We start from the raw sequence: 14,571 nt of genomic DNA on the forward strand, positions 1-14,571 counted from the left end.
TGTAGTTTTACGTACTTGTGTCTATTTTGTAAAACATTTATAAAAGTGCATGTATTCTCATCCCAAAAATATTAGATTTAAAAAGTGGGACTATAACTCACTTTCACAGATTTTTACTTTGTCGGAAATTTAAGACTTGGCCACGGATCAATTCACGAACCTATAACAAATATATACATATATATCAAAGTACGATCGAAATATATTCACAACATTTTTTTATTACGTTTTAATGATTTAAGTTTATTAAGTTAGCGGTCCAACGTTAGTAACCTACAACTAGTTGTCCACAGTTAGATGTACAGAAATAAATCAATATATATTATCTCGAATCAATCCACGACCCAGTATATACAAGTCTCAGGCTAGATCACAACTCAAAGTATATATATTATTTTGGAATCAACCTCAACCCTGTATAGCTAACTCAAGCATTACTACATATAGAGTGTCTATGGTTGTTCCAAATAATATATATAGATGAAGGGCCGGTCCCAAGAATTGTAGTGCCCCGAGCGAAGTGAAAAAAAAGGCCCTTAGAATTACATACCGTTATAGTTAAAATGCTATTATGGTCTATTTCAAATTTTGGCGTTTTCCTTTTCCATGTTAGTTTACTTTGATACAGATATAGTCTGCAAACGAATTGTAATTTGGTTGTGACTGCTTTGGGTTTATATGTACACCCTCTTAATTGTAATGGGTTTACATGTACACTCTCTGTCCAAGTAAATTCTTTATAGTAATATAAATAAATCTTTTGGCTTTAAAAAAAATTACTTGACAAACAAAATGCTAAGTAGCTGCGTATTAAATGAAACCTTCTTTTCATCACTTTGATTTATCCCACATCGCCAAGCAAATACATAAAGATCAAGTATAAAAAGAAGGGAACAAAACCTACGTCATAAGTTCATTAATTGTATCTTTAGTTGGACGTGGGTTTGGATGTGGGCTGGTATACTTATGATTCTGAGGCTTTTTAATTTGTATACCTCAGCTACAAGTAATTGCAATTGATATTGGGCCCCTAAAAAAATGGGCCCTGTTCAATTGAGCACCTTGCACCCCAATAGGGTCGGGCCTGTATAGATGGGTCGATATGATATGTCAAAACATTGTATACGTGTCTATGGTATCTCAAGATTACATAATATATGTTAGAATACATGTATAATACAATATAAGTTAGTTAAGTTATGGTTAGTCTAGATTTGTTACAAAATTTTCGTAGCTAAAACTAGCAAATTTATCCAATTTTGTTTTACCCGTCATTTCTTCGTTTCAAATCCGTTTTGAGTGATTCAAGTTGCTATGGTTTCATAATAAACTAAAATTTATGAAACTAAACCGAAAAAGTATAAGTTTATAGTCAGAAATACAGGTTACAAGTCATTTTTTAAAGAGGTAGTCATTTCTGTCGAAAAAACGACATCATGATGATCATTTTGAAAAACATACTTCCACTTTGTGTTTAACCATGATTTTTGGATATAGTATCATGTTCATATGTAATATCATTTTTCCATAAAACAAACTTCCAATTCAAAGATTAAGATAGTTTTTATTTTTCTAACCCAAAACAGCCCCCGGTTTCACTACGACGGCGTATGTCCGATTTTACGGTGTTCTTCGTGTTTCCAGGTTTTAAATCATTAAGTTAGCATATCATATAGATATAGAACATGTTTTTAGTTTATTTTAAAAGTAAAGTTATAAGGATTAACTTTGTTTGCGAACAAGTTTAGAATTAACTAAACTATGTTCTAGTGATTACATGTTCAAATCTTCGAATAAGATAGTTTTATATATATGAATCGAATGATGTTATGAATATCATTACTACCTCAAATTTTTGTGGATAAACCTACTGAAAGTGACAAAAATTGATCTAGCTTCAAAGGATCCTTGGATGGCTTGAAAGTTCTTGAAGTAGAATCATGACACGAAAACAAGTTCAAGTAAGATTACTACTTGAATTAAGATAGTTATGTTTATAGAAATTGAACCAAAGCTTGAATATGATTCTTACCTTTGATTTAGAATGAAAACTTACTGAGATTAACAAAAGTTTCTTGATCTTGGATGATTACTTGGAATAGATTTGAAAGCTTGGAAGTAATCTAACAAGTTTGAAAGATTTATTGAAGTGTTCTTGAATGGTTGTTTTTATGATGATTAAAGCTTGTAATTAAAGATAAAAGATGGTGAAAATTTTCATGACTCGTCCTAATCCATCTGGACGAATACATTACATTTGGTTACATCACGAGGTACTTGACCTCTATATGATACATTTTACAAATATTGCATTCGTTTTTAAAAGACAAACTTTCATTTCATCGACAGTTGACGGCATGCATACCATTTCATAATATATCCAACTATAATTGACTTAGTAATAATCTTGATGAACTCGACGACTCGAATGCAACGTCTTTGGAAATATGTCATGAATGACTCCAAGTAATATCTCTAATATGAGCAAATGCACAGCGGAAGATTTCTTTAATACCTGAGAATAAACATGCTTTAAAGTGTCAACCAAAAGGTTGGTGAGTTCATTAGTTTATCATAAATAATCATTTCAGATAGTATAATAGACCACAAGATATTCATATTTCGAAACAATCTGTGCAGGTCTGCTCACTGCTGGAAAATCATTCATACGATATATAAACACCTGGTAATCGACATTAACAAGATGCATATAGAATATCCCCCGCATACCGGCATTCCGTACGGTCATGCAAAAGCATACAAACAGGCCACTCTTTTAAATATGATGGTTGTGTACACCTCACAAACAGATCATATCTTTTAAAGCTGGCGGTTGTATACCTATTTTGAAGTACTAAAGCAGTTCAAATTCTCTGACTGGGCTTGTGAGTGCCCATAGATCTATCTTTAGGATTCGCGTCAATTATGAGCTCGGTTTCCTAATTCTTAGATTACCAGACTATAAAGGGGTGATATCCGGTGTACTCGTAACTCAATCGTAGAATGTTTTAAGTACTTGTGTCTATTTCGTAAAACAGTTATAAAACAGCGCATGTATTCTCAGTCCCAAAAATATATATATTGCAAAAACATTTAAAAAGGGAGTAATGAAACTCACAATACTGTATTTTGTAGTAAAAATACAAATGACGATATTGAACAATGCAGGGTTGGCCTTAGATTCACGAACCTATATCATTTGTATATATATTAATACACATAATTGAAATCGAATAATTATATATATATATATATATATATATATATAAATATATATATATATATACATATATATGAATTTATTTGTTATATCATATTTATATTAGTAATATGTATATATTTCCTATATTCATTTTGTATATAAAATTATTAATTTTGTTATGTTATATGTATTATGTATTATATATATATATATATATATATATATATATATATATGAATTTATTTGTTATATCATATTTATATTAGTAATATGTATATATTTCCTATATTCATTTTGTATATAAAATTATTAATTTTGTTATGTTATATGTATTAAATATATATATATATATATATATATATATATATATATATATATATATATATATATATATATATATAATTTGTTTGTTAAAAATAATGTAGTATTTATAATAATGTTAGTATTGGTAAAAATGATAATAATGATAATACTTATTATTACTAATAAAGATAATAATGTTATTAATTATTTTAATGGTAATGATAATGATTTTAGTAATTATATATTAATGATACTCATGATAATATTAATAATAATATTTATAATGATTTGATAACATTATTAATAGTAATAATACATAACGATAATACTAATAGTTATAAAATGATACAAATACTAATTCTAATGAAAAAAAATAATTTGTATCATTTTCATAATAATAATAATAATAATATTAATAATCATAATTGTAGTGATAATAATAATAGCTATATTAATGATACTAATAATTATAAGATTTTAAATAAAACTACATTTATTGATTTTGATATAGATAACAATAATAATAATAATAATAATATTAATGATATATAGTAACAATATTCTTAATCATAATAATAATAAAATTAATACTTATTATATTCGCTAATATTAACACTAATTTGGATAATAATAATAGTTAGAATAATAATAATAATAATAATAACAATACTTAACCATACTAGTAATAATGTTAATAATAATAATAATAATAATAATAATAATAATAATAATAATAATAATAATAATAATAATAATAATAATAATAATAATAATAATAATAATAATAATAATAATCATCATCATCATCATCATAATAATCATAATGATAATAATAAATAGAGAACTACCTTTATAAAGATTTTCTAAAAAAAAATGTCCAAGACCGGGCTCGAACCAGAGACCTCCTGCTTATGCACAAACACCCCTTACCACCCAGCTATTTCTATCTTTCTGAAATTACAAGAACCCTTTATTTATTTAACTCCTGTTTAACTGTTTCCCTAATTTTTCTTCTTCTTCAGTTGAAAATCGACCAGACATGAATTCTAGTTATCCATAAGTTTCTTATATAATTCTAGGATTTATAATTGATGCAGAATTGTTTAGAAGGATTCAAAATAAATAAAACAAAAGAAAAACAGAAGAAAAAAATACGCTGTTCTGAAAGGAAAAAAAATACGTATGAACATGAATAATGATTTTGGAATTGAAGCTGTTTGAGACCACGATTTCTAAATGAAAATGGTTGCAAATCTTCCTTATAATCTATCTAAATCATCAATTGATCCATAAAACATTAACATGAATCTGAATTTTGAGATGAATAAAATAGTTGACTTTTAAAATTTTAACTTTGACTCGTAAATTTGTACTCGATAGATAAAATTGATACTTGAGCTTTTACAGATAGATTAAATGAAAGATTTCAAACAAGTTTGCTTTATTACATTTTGAAAAACAAATCGAATTTCAAGTTTTTGACAAAAAAAAATGAACGAACAGAGCATGTCTCTGTGTTCTTCGTTTTCTTCTGGTTAATTTCGATAAATTGGGTTTGTTAACTTGCTAATTGAGAATGGTGATGAAAGAACTTAGTGAGTTTTACAAAAAAAAAAAACACTGAACAATTTGATTGTTTTGTAGCCCAATAAGTCGTCTGCCATAATTTAATCAGGAATAGAAAAAATAAACTTGATTATGGAATTCAACTGCTTTGTATGAACGATTAGGATGTTTAACAATTAGAGGATTCAAACAAAAATCACATACAGGATCGATGGGTACTTGTAACTGATTCGTACTCTTTTTGCTTTTATAAATTACCCCGTATATAATTGATATGATTAATTAATAATAATAATAATAATAATAATAATAATAATAATAATAATAATAATAATAATAATAATAATAATAATAATAATAATAATAATAATAATAATAATAATAATAATAATAATAATAATAATAATAATTACTAATAATTATATTAATAGTATTAAAAATAATAATATTATTATTATTGATAAGATATAAAAAATAATGGTAATAATAATGTAATGATATTAATAGTAACAATAATGTTGATTTTAATAAGTTAATAATAATTAATGATAATGATAACAATAATAAAATTATTAATAATAATAAAAGGTATTAGTTCCTAATAATAATATTAATTTATAATAATACTAATAATTCTTAATAATGATGATAATAATATCTAATAATACAAGTGATATAAAAGATATAACCAGTTACATGTATTCTATTTTATATTTAGAGTAATGATAATAATAATACTGATATTGATATTAATATTAATAGTAATAATAAAAGTAATAATAATATTATTATAACAGATATATTCTTCCAATTGTAACTACATTTAATATATTAATGTTACAGTTTATTAATTACCTCATATTTACCAATTATGTAATATATATTATGAAATAACATATATTGAATATTTACTCTTTATATATCTTAATAACTAAATAATTATATAAGATATGTTTGCATATTAATTATATTAATAATGTTCTATATATATAAGTATTATATATATATTTATTCAAAATATTATGTTATTTCATAATAGAAATAAATATTTTTAAGTTTCAACATATAATATTTATTTTACTTTTTATATATATCACAATATGCATAATATAATAATTATGTATGTGTATATATATATATATATATATATATATATATATATATATATATATAATTTCAACCAATTATTCGTGAATCATCGGGAATAGTCAAAGGTTAAATGTATGTATTATAATAGTTCAAGATTTTTGAGACTCGGTTTATCAGACTTTGCTTATCGTGCCAATATCATATAAAGATTAAGTTTAAATTTGGTCGGAAATTCCCGGGTCGTCACAAAAATGCTTGGAGATGATCAAGTATGATGTTATGAGTATTTTGAGAGAGAATTTGGAGTGTAAGTATGAGAAAATGGAATGAAAAAATGAGGTGAAATCATAAAAAAGTTTTTACTCATTATAAAGAAAGAAAAGATTCTTAAGTTTGTTTTCTTGCTAAGTAATTCATGCTAGTTGACAAATGGTTGGTTCCACATGTTCCTTAATCATTTAAGGCTGCTAAGGAGCAGATTTTTATGTGTATATACCAATAGTGTGTACATCTAGGAGCTGGGTATTGTACGAGTACGAATATGGTTGCATATGAGTAGAATTGTTGATGAAAATGAATGAGGATGTAATTGTAAGCATTTTTGTTAAGTATAAGTACTTTGATATGTGTCTTAAAGTCTTTCAAAAGTGTACTAATACATCTAAATACACTACATGTATATACATTTTAACTGAGTCGTTAAGTCATCGTTAGTCGTTACATGTAAGTGTTGTTTTGAAACCTTTAAGTTAATGATCTTGTTAAATGTAATTAATTCATTGTTATTATACTTAAATGAGATGTTAAATTGTTATGTTAACATGATAACATGGTGTATGAATATATCTTAACATCATATATATATGTTAAAATACTATTACAACGATAATCGTTACGTATATATATAGTGTTTCGAAATCCTTAAGTTAGTAGTCTTATCTTACTTGTATAGTTCATTGTTAATACACTCAATGATATACTTAATTATCATTTTATCATGTTAAATATAGTATTAATATCTTAATACAATACATATGTATTTAGTAAGACGTTGTTATAATGATAATCGTTATGTATATCGTTTCGAGCTTCATAATTCAATATTCTCATTTTTTATGTATATCACACATTGTTAATATACTTAGTGAGATACTTACTTATCATAACCTCATGTTAACCATATATATGTCCATATATATATCATCATGTCGTTTTTACAAGTTTTAACGTTCGTGAATCGCCGGTCAATTGTCTACATGAAACTCATTTCAAATAATCAAGTCTTAACAAGTTTGATTGATTAACATGTTGGAAATATTTAATCATGCAAATATAGTTTTCATTTAATATAGTTTCCAATTGCATATTAGGCCCATATTCTCAAGATAAATAGAAAACGACGCTACGAGCAAGACTTCCTTAAGGCTTCCCCACATTCGAAGCAGTTTAGATGCCGAAAATGACATTTTACTATTTTTAAAGGTGAATTTTGAACTTTTAGATCTTACGATAAGTAATACCGTCACATGTGAATTGTTGTGCCTATTTAAATACCACTATGATACATATATTTATTTAATATTGTATTTAGGTACATCGAGAATCATTTTAGGGCTACGATATCATCACTAGCTACAAAACGTTGATGCTTTATAACGTCTTGGTTTTAATGTTCGAGTATTTTTAGCCGCTTTTTTTATTTCTCAAGATTCATAACCTTATTTTTATTTTTTTGTTTCTAAATTTCATATTAAATGCGAATGTATGAGAGTGTAGTTTCATTTTGATGATAATTAATGGCCGCAAAACACATATTTGAAGTCACTACATTTTTCACAAAATCGGGCAAAATTTTGAGTATTTTTCGAAAATATTTCAGATGAAGATTAGGCCCATATTCTCAAGATAACTAGAAAACGGCACTACGAACAAGACATCCTTAAGGCTTTCCCCCGTTCGAAGCAATTTAGATGCCGAAAATGATATTTTACTATTTTTTAAGGTGAATTTTGCACTTTTAGATCTTACGATAAGTAATACCTTCACATGTGAATTATTGTGCCTGTTTAAATACCAATATGATACTTTTTTATTTAATATTGTATTTAGGTATATCGAGAATCATTTTGGGGCTACTATCTCACCATTAGGTACAAAAAGTTGCTGGTTTTATAACGTCTTGGTTTTATTGTTCGAGTATTGTTAACCACTTTTTTATTTTTCTAGATTCATAACCTTATTTTTATTTTTGTTTCTGAATTTCATATTGAATGCGAATATATGAGAGTTTAGTTTCATTTTGATGATAATTAATGGCTGCAAAACACATATATTTGAAGTCACTACATTCCCCACAAAATCGGGCAATATTTTGTGGAGAATTTTCTGAAAAATTTCCAATTGCATATTAGGCTCATATTATCAAGATAAATAGAAAACAATGCTACGAGCAAGACTTAATTAAGGCTTCCCCACGTTCGAAGCAGTTTAGATGCTGAAAATGATATTTTACTATTTTAAAGGTGAATTTTGCACTTTTAGATCTTACGATAAGTAATACTGTCACATGTGAATTTTTGTGCCTATTTAAATACCACTATGATACATATCTTTATTTAATATTGTATTTAGGTACATCGAGAATCATTTTGGGCTACTATCTCATCACTAGCTACAAAACGTTGCTGCTTTTATAACGTCTTGGTTTTATTGTTCGAGTATTGTTAGCCACTTTTTTATTTCTCTAGATACATACCCTTATTATTGTTTTTGTTTCTAAATTTCATATTGAATGCGAATATATGAGAGTTTAGTTTCATTTTGATGATAATTAATGGCTGCAAAACACATATATTTGAAGTCACTACATTCCCCACAAAATCGGACAATATTTGGTTGAGAATTTTCTGAAACCATTTCCAGTTGCATATTAGGCCCATATTCTCAAGATAAATAGAAAACGACGCTTCGAGCAAGACATCCTTAAGGCTTCCCCACGTTCGAAGCAGTTTAGATGCCGAAAATGACATTTTACTATTTTTAAAGGTGAATTTTGCACTTTTAGATATTACGATAAGTAATACCGTTACATGTGAATTGTTGTGCCTATTTAAATACCACTATGATACATATCTTAATTTAATATTGTATTTAGGTACATCGAGAATCATTTTGGGGCTACTATCTCATCACTAACTACAAAACATTGCTGCTTTTATAACGTCTTGGTTTTAATGTTCGAGTATTTTTAGCCGCTTTTTTTTATTTCTCAAGATTCATAACCTTATTTTTGTTTTTGTTTCTAAATTTCATATTAAATGAGAATGTATGAGAGTGTAGTTTCGTTTTGATAATAATTAATGGCCGCAAAACACATATTTGAAGTCATTACATTCCCCACAAAATCGGGCAAAATTTTGAGTATTTTTCGGAAAAAAATTCAGTTGCAAATTAGGCCCATATTCTCAAGATAACTAGAAAACGGTGCTACGAGAAAGACATCCTTAAGGCTTTCCCCCGTTCGAAGCAATTTAGATGTCGAAAATGATATTTTACTATTTTTTTAAGGTAAATTTTGCACTTTTAGATCTTATGATAAGTAATACCTTCACATGTGAATTGTTGTACCTGTTTAAATACCAATATGATACTTTTTTATATTTAATATTGTATTTAGGTATATCAAGAATCATTTTGGGGCTACTATCTCACCACTAGCTATAAAACGTTGCTGCTTTTATAACGTTTTGGTTTAATTGTTCGAGTAGTGTTAGCCACTTTTTTATTTCTCTAGATTCATAACCTTATTTTTATTTTTGTTTCTGAATTTCATATTAAATGCGAATATATGAGAGTTTAGTTTCATTTTGATGATAATTAATGGCCGCAAAATACATATTTGAAGTCACTACATTCCCCACAAAATCGGACAATAGTTTGTGGAGAATTTTCCGATAAATTTCCAATTGTATACTAGGCCCATATTCTCAAGATAAATAGAAAATGACGCTATGAGCAATGCTTCCTTATGGCTTCCCCCCGTTCGAGGCAGTTTAGATGTCGAAAATGATATTTTACTATTTTTAAAGGTGAATTTTGCACTTTTAGATCTTACGGTAAGTAATACCTTCACATGTGAATTGTTGTGCCTGTTTAAATACCACTATGATACTTTGTTATATTTAATATTGTATTTAGGTACATCGAGAATTATTTTGGGGCTACTATCTCCCTACTAGCTACAAAACGTTGCTCCTTTTATAACGTCTTGATTTTATTGTTCGAGTATTGTTAGCCACTTTTTTATTTCTCTTGATTCATAACCTTATTTTTGTTTTTGTTTCTATATTTCATATTGAATGCGAATATATGAGAGTTTAATTTTGTTTTGATGATAATTAATGGCCGCAAAACAGATATTTGAAATCACTACATTCCCCACAAAATCGTTCAAAATTTTGTGGAGAATTTTTCGAAAAATTTTCAGTTGCAGATTAGGCCCATATTCTCAAGATAACCAGAAAATGGCGCTACGAGCAAGACTTCTATAAGCCTTTCTCACGTTCGAAGCAGTTTAAATGCCGAAAATGACATTTCACTATTTTTAAAGGTGAATTTTGCACTTTTAGATCTTACGATAGGTAATATATTCACATATGAATTGTTGTGCCTGTTTAAATACCACTATGATACTTGTTTTATTAAATATTGTATTTAGGTACATCGAGAATCATTTTTGGCTACTATCTCCCCACTAGCTACAAAACGTTGCTGCTTTTATAACGTCTTGGTTTTATTGTTCGAGTATAGTTAGCCTCTTTTTTATTTCTCTAAATTCATAACCTTATTTTTATTTCTGTTTCTAAATTTCATATTGAATGCGAATATATGAGAGTTTAGTTTCATTTTGATGATAATTAAAGGTTGCAAAACACATATTTGAAGTCACTACATTCCCCACAAAATCGGGCAATATTTTAAGAAAAAAAATTCAAAAAATTTTCAATTGCATATTAGACCCATATTCTCAAGATAAATAGAAAACGATGCTACGAGCAAGACATCATTAAGGCTTCCCCCCGTTCGATGCAATATTCTCATGATATGAGAGTTTAGTTTCAATTTGATGATAATTATTAGCCGCAAAACACATATTTAAAATCACTACATTCCACACAAATTCGGGCTAAATTTTGTGGAGAAATTTCCGAAAAAATTTTAGTTGCAGATTAGGTCCATATTTTCAAGATAACTAGAAAACGGCGCTACGAGCAAGACTTCCTTAAGGCTTTCCCCCGTTCGAAGCAATTTAGATGCCGAAAATGATATTTTACGATTTTTAAAGGTGAATTTTACACTTTTAGATCTGACGATAATTAATACCTTCACATGTGAATTGTTGTGCCTGTTTAAATACCACTATGATACTTGTTTATATTTAATATTGTATTTAGGTACATCGAGAATAATTTTGGGGATACTATCTTAACACAAGCTACAAATCGTTGCTGCTTTTATAACGTCTTGGTTTTATTGTTCGAGTATTTTTAGCCGATTTTTTATTTCTCTAGATTCAAAACCTTATTTTTGTTTTTGTTTCAAAATTTCGTATTAAATGCGAATATATGAGAGTGTAGTTTTGTTTTGATGATAATTAATGGCCGCAAAACACATATTTGATGTCACTACATTCTCCACAAATTCGGGCAAAATTGTGGAGAATTTTCCTAAACATTTTCAGTTGAAGATTAGGCTCATATTCTCAAGATAACTAGAAAAAGGCACTACGAGCAAGACTTCCTTAAGGCTTTCCCCCGTTCGAAGCAATTTAGATTCCGAAAATGACATTTTACTTTTAAAGGTGAATTTTAAACTTTTAGATCTTACGATAATTAACATCTTTGCATGTGAATAGTGCATGTTTAAATACCATTTTGATACTTGTTTTTATAAAATACTGTATTAAGGTATTTCGATAATCTTGTTGGGGCTACTATCTCACCACTAGCCACAAAACCTTGCTGCTTTTATAACGTCTTGGTTTCATTGTTCGAGTATTTTGAGCCGTTTTTAAAAAAAGTCATAATACAATTACCACTTTATTAAACTCCAAACTTAAAAAGTAAGGAAAAAAAATACTACAATTACTCCTCGCCGCTAGAAATGCTGATATAATCTTTCTATCGCTCAGCCATCTTCTTATTGAACTTCAAAGGCGAGTTCCTTTCTTTAGGGTCCTCAATTTTGTTAATATTAAGTTGAAATAATTTGGTGACTTCAAATGTCGATCGTGCTCGTTCTTCCTCGTCTATAGCGTCGATCCCTTGCTTATTTTCTCCATATCAGCCTCCTTTTGCATATTCCATTTTGAAGCCAACTCTTCGAATCATGAAGAGTTCATACCCCGTGATGATGAAGTCCCCGAGTCAGACGAAGCGGAATTTCTAACAGTTTTCTTCGATCGTTTTCTTCCCATAGGACGTCTAATCGCATGAACACCAAATAGCTCCTGCAGGTTGTTGACATGATCTTCACCAAGACTGACTGTTTGTTTTCGGCAACCACGTCCCCGTCTTCATCTTCAAATACAAGTTGTGAAGCTCTTCTTCTTCGCACACCACTTCCACCAACTGCAATTGGTGTATACCACTTCCGCCAACTGCAGGTGGTGTATACCACTTCGGCCTCTTCTTCAAGAATTGCCAGACCTCTTAGTAATTCCATGGCTTTGAAAATCGATCTTGATATCTTTGTATCGTTACGTTATATATGTCTTCCTCGTTTCGACCGCTATGCCTTGGGTTACGTTCTTCTTCATTATATTGGCCCGTGAAATCTTTGCACGCCTTATCCATATGACGCCATTTGCTACTTAACTGATCGTCTCCTCGTAACCAACCGGAATCCTTATCGTTGAACTTGTCACGAACTTTACCCCAAAAAGCCGAACCTCTTTGTGAATTACCATGAACTCCAACACAACACCAACAAAATTTATTCGGGCACAGTCCACAAATGTTTAATTTGTGGTTCTTTCGCAACTTCTTTTTCTTTTCTTCTATGACTCGTTCGAATCAGTTCTTGTGGTGGTTGCGTTTCACGACGAATTTCTTCTACTTCGTCATTATCTAAAGGTGTAAAAGTTTGTTGTGATTGTGACCATGGTTGCGTATACGGAAGCTGAAATGGCATAACCCCCGGTTGCGAGAATTGTGATGGAAATTGTTCAGTTGGAAATTGTTGTGATGTATATTGTTGTGATGGATATTGTTGTGAAGACTGAGCAAAAAATTGAGCGTTATTGAACTCTTGAAGAAGATTTTGTTGAGGGACATTGCTTAAAGGCCGATTACCCCGGATATTTTGCAGTGAATATGAGGTCGAACCGGGCAAATTTAGTGACCCGAAAATGTAGAAATTAGAGAAACCACTCTCATTCGGATTGGAATTTGACATAGTTATGAAATGTTGAGAGAAATTGATATAAATTTGTTAGTTTTATAAGAAATGTGTTGATGGGGTGTAGTATTTATATAGAGATAGATTAATTGTTTTATTTTATTTATAATATAAATATATTTAGATTTAATGTATATAACCGTTACGCTCCCATCTTCTATGTGATGGAGCATGAAGCTTGCAAAAAAATGCCACCATCACGCCGCGCTGTGGCGCGATGGTGGAGTGATGGGGTGTAAATCGGGGTCATCGCGCTGCGATAACAGTGGTATAAGTGATTTTTTTTTCTACAATACTACTTCGTATTAAAATAGTGTTTGTGATTTGTGTAAAGTTGTTGGTGTAGTTCTTATGATTATTTTATTAATAGGATTGTCATTTGATAAGCAAATCTTGCTTATATAATCTCTTCATTAACTGACAAGAAAAATTCCATTAACATATAACAAAGATAACAAGTGCCATATATTATGATGAATAAAAGTGTACTTTTAAAGTATAAACTTTATAAATTATGTTATTATTTTCAAAAAAATTTAAATCAAGTCAAATTTTATCGGTTAAGAGAATTTCAGCTTAAGTGCAACGAGGTTAAGGTTATTTCTGTGTTTGAGGGACCTACAATGGTAATCCATCGATCCTTAGATCGGAGGATATGGGCTCCCACCATGTCCAATCCATACGTTAACACTTTAATCTCATTTACATCTCTCTATAAACTCACCGTCTTAGAGTATGACAGAGAGTCTTTGGTCTAGGTTGTAATTTTTCCGGGTTCAACAACCATCAAATGATAAACATTGATTCCTATCTATAGAGGTCGGATTCATGTATGCGCATAGCTTTCGAATATTGCAAGATGTTTCTATTGCATATATACGAAGTGCAACTTTAGGACGCGCACATGTGATGTGTAACTTCATGACCATCTCATTAATTTTGAAAGCCGTTTT

This window comes from Rutidosis leptorrhynchoides, chromosome 11 (assembly GCF_046630445.1).
Source record: "Rutidosis leptorrhynchoides isolate AG116_Rl617_1_P2 chromosome 11, CSIRO_AGI_Rlap_v1, whole genome shotgun sequence".
NCBI classification, from domain to species: Eukaryota; Viridiplantae; Streptophyta; class Magnoliopsida; order Asterales; family Asteraceae; genus Rutidosis; species Rutidosis leptorrhynchoides.